At 52.5% G+C, this 3,970-nt stretch overlaps 1 pseudogene across 1 annotated transcript; it reads left to right on the top strand.

The window, feature by feature from the left end:
* Window positions 1-947: 947 nt before the first annotated feature.
* On the top strand, window positions 948-1,757 carry LOC307094286 (transcription initiation factor TFIID subunit 9-like; annotated as a pseudogene). The gene has a single exon. The product of its transcript is annotated as a transcription initiation factor TFIID subunit 9-like (transcript).
* Window positions 1,758-3,970: the final 2,213 nt, after the last annotated feature.

The following is a 3,970-nucleotide window of genomic DNA, read 5'->3' as shown; positions in this document are numbered from 1 at the left end:
TCGCTCAGGGGCGTCTCCAAGGCCAGGTGAGCAGCCATGTTAACTCGGCGAGGCCCTCCCAGCCTGTGGGGCCCGGATGTGGTCAGTACGTGGTGGAGGGAAGGGCTCGGGGCGTCCCGGGGACCAGGGGGAGCGGAGCGAGCGTCCTGACTGCAGACGTGACGGGATGTGCTTCTGTGGGGGGCTCCCTGTACCTGTGTCACCTGCTCCGTGTCAGGCTGTGTCTCAGGAGCCCTGGAGCGCGGTTCTGTGTTAAACAAACAAAAGAATGTCTGTCCTTCCTTCCTCCTTGTCTGGGGTCAGTGACTCTCCCAACCCAGAGGCCACCAGGACCCCCCAGCGGTGAGGGAGCCCCAGGCAGAACCCAGGGCAGCGCCGCAGCGCCACCTGCTGGTCACGTGCCCACTCGCAGTCTCCTCCAGGGCCCGGAGGCTCAATGCCCAGAGACCTGTCACTGGCCTGGATCAGTCAGCATGTGCCTGGGTCTGATTGAGAGAACGTGTTCACATTGCCTGTGGGACAGAGGCTCACACAGAGAGAGGGAGTCACCCAGACACAGACGTTCTTCTGAGGAGAACGCCCTCTACAGTCACATAAGGAGGGACTGGGTCCCTGTCTGGGACCTGGGAGCTGCTCTCCTCTCATCAGAGGCTTTAACGTCCACGTAGAGACGTGACCACAGGTTCTCCACGCGGAGTCCCTGCAGAAGAATCCAGAGGACGGGAGGGACTCCAGCCAGGAGGTGCCCTGGGGGCTGGGGAGCAGTGGGGATGGGGGAGCAGCACAGGAGGGAGGAGCCATGTGGGGCGTCCGAACCTCTTGCTCACGGGTCCACCAGGGGTGGGAAAACCACACTGGGCAAAGAACTTGCAGCAAGATCGGGACTGAAATAGGTTCATGTGGCTGATTGAGCCCGAGAAGTCTGATCACCGGATATCGTGGAGTCTGGCAAGATGGCTTCTCCCAAGAGCATGCCGAAAGATGCCCAGATGATGGCACAAATCCTGAAGGATGTGAGGATTGCAGAATAGGAGCCAAGAGTTACAAATCAGATGTTGGAGTTTGCCTTCCGATGTGTGACCACAATTCTAGATGATGCAAGACTGTATCCACGCCATGCTGAGAAAGCTACCGTTGGTGCAGATGATGTGTGATTGGTAATTCATTGTCGTGCTGACCAGGCTTCTACCTCTCTTCCCCCAAGGGGCTTTTTATTAGATATTGCAAGGCAAAGAAATCAAACCCCATTGCCATTGACCAAGCCATATTCAGGTCCTAGATTGCCACCTGGTAGATATTGCTTGACTGCTCCAAACTATAGACGTAAATCTTTACCAAAAAAGGCATCTACTTCTGCAGGAAGAACAACAGGTCCACGGCTAAGTGTTGGTTCAGCTACTAGAAGACCAAGTACGCCCCCACTTGGCACACCAACCCCACAAACCATGTCCGTTTCAACTGAAGGAGGGACGCCAACGTCCCTCACAGGGCAAAGGTTGACAGTGCGGATTCCCACGTCACAGTCCCCGGCTGTAAAAGCATCAATTCCTGCTACATCAGCTGTTCAGAAGGTTCTGATTAATCCATCATTAATTGGGTCTGAAAACATTCTTATTACCGCTAACATGGTATCATCACAAAATGCCGCCAATGGATCAGCAAAGGCATTGAAAAGAAAACGTGAAGGTGATGATGATGACGACTATGATCATTTGTCATTTGGCCTTGATGCATGCAACATGTATACTGGATATTGAATCCACTGGACTGAGATTAAACCTGCATGCCAAAGGTTTTCAAGTTGTGTTTTAGAAAACTTAATATTTAATGAGAAAATATACTTGTAGTTTGTAATTGAGATGTTGTATTTTCTTTACTAGAAATTGTAATGGTTTTTCAACAGCCTTTAAGAAATAAAGTTGTCATTCATTAAAGAAGAAGAAGAAGAAGAAGAAGAAGAAGAAGAAGAAGAAGAAGAAGAAGAAAAAGAAGAAGAAGCAGCCATGTGGTGGGAAGAACAATGTGGAGGGAGGAGAGGAGGCGGAGCTGCATGCGGATGGGGCAGAGGGAGACTCCCCAGGACTCTGGGCCAGAAAACACTCCAAGGGCGGAGGAGGAAGGACATGGAGGAACCGGGAGGGTCTGGGGGATGAGGAGTGAGAAGGGAAACCCTTTAGTGGGAAGTATCGTGTCTGACATGGTTTCTCCCAGAACAAGGAGGTGATGACCTGGGAGACAGAAATGCTGCCGCACACGTTCACACAAAGTCAGCTGTGACCGAGCCTTCACGTGAGACGTTATGGTGCTGAGAGCCCTGAGGGTGTTGGGAACAGTGAAGCCTCCAGCAGGGGCCCAGGAATGGCCAGGAGACCGGAGAGGAGGTTTTGGTCTCACTTCCTTGTCCTCTGAGACACTGTGGGTAACGGTAGCTGCTCCCACTGTGAACATCTGTAGCGCAGTAATAGTCAGCCTCGTCCTCAGGCTGCAGCCCTGAGATGAGCAGGAGCCCTGCATTGGCCGAGGCATCTTTGGATCCAGAGAAGCGGCTGGGGACCCCGGAGCCCTGGTGCTTATTTGAGTCTGATGTATATCTCAGGAGATACCGGGGACGGCTCCCTGGCTTCTGCTGGTACCAGTATATCCAGTAACCACTAATTGGATCGGAAGCACCACTCAGGGTGCAGGTGAGTCTGGCTGTGGCTCCCGGAGATGCAGAGAGAGAGGGCGGCTGAGTCACTGCAAACTGGGAGAGGGACCCTGCAGACACAGACACTGGTCAGTGATGGGCAGGGACCAGGGGCAGGTTCCCAGGAGACTGAGCAGGAAGGGAAGAAGCCTGGTCCCAGGCCTGGCCCTACCTGTGCAGTGAGAGAGGAGCGCGAGGAGCAGAGGAGTCCAGGCCATGGTGCTCACAGCCCTGAGCCCACAGTGGGGCTGGGCTGCCCAGGCCTCCTTTTCTCCCCACCCTCTGCCAGAGGAGGGGCTGCCATGCAAATGGGGGTCCCTCCAGGGACTGCCCAGCCCCTCCCTGGGCCCTGGGGCTGGAGCTCAGCTCACACCCCAGACTGAGGGGCCTGGAGGTGGGCTCAGCCCTTGGGGGGCCCTGGGAGGAAGCACCTGCTGGGACCACACAGATTGACCTGCTCAGCTGACTGTTTCCCACCACAGAGGACACAGCTGCTGATTCCCCATCAGTGAGCTCAGGGCCCAACTGCCAGGCCCAGTCTCTTGGGAGTGAATGGGCCTCAGGAGCAGCTGGGTGGAGGGCCCACAGCGCCTCCTGCTGGTCACAGGACACACAGCTCCTCCTGGCCCAAAGCCCAGAGAGCCCAGCTGGCGCCTTCAGCTCCCCAGGTCATTGTCTCTGTGCACGCAGCCATGGTTTGATTCTCAGGTGCTTGGATTTTAATACATTGTCCGTGTATATTTTTTCTTATGTATCATGAACTCCATTTCCTAATAGTATCTTCAGAGTTTTCATGTCTTTCTTTGTGAATAGTGTCTTGTGTTATTGGCTTGTTTTTGTATCAGGAAGTGGTTGGCACCAGCTCTTGATCAATAAATTGAGGAAGAAAAAAATAAAAATAAATTTAGGAAGAATCAATATCGTAATGAAATTCAGTGTTTCCATCCACTCTTTAGGAGTACCTGTTTATTTATTGAAGTTTCCTTTCTTTTCTCTTGCAAACTTTTATACCTTTCCATGTTCAATATTTTTAAGTTTTTCTCAGACGCAGCCTTCAGCCTTTCTCAGTTACGTGAGTATAAATGGTGTTGCTTTGTCTTTCAAATGCTGCAATCACCTCCTTTTGGACGTTTCTCTTGCTGTGCAGAAGCTGTTTAGTGTGATATAGTCCCAGCCATATATTTTCCCTTTCCTTCCCCTGCCTTTGGGTTAAATTCATGAAACCTTCTCTGAGACTGCGATCCATGAGCTGAGCATCTATGTTGTGTCTATGTGATTGATGGT

Source organism: Cnephaeus nilssonii (assembly GCF_951640355.1).
Source record: "Cnephaeus nilssonii genome assembly, chromosome: 22".
NCBI classification, from domain to species: Eukaryota; Metazoa; Chordata; class Mammalia; order Chiroptera; family Vespertilionidae; genus Cnephaeus; species Cnephaeus nilssonii.
Note: the sequence above shows the minus strand (reverse complement) of the source record. Positions and strands in the feature narration are given on the sequence as shown.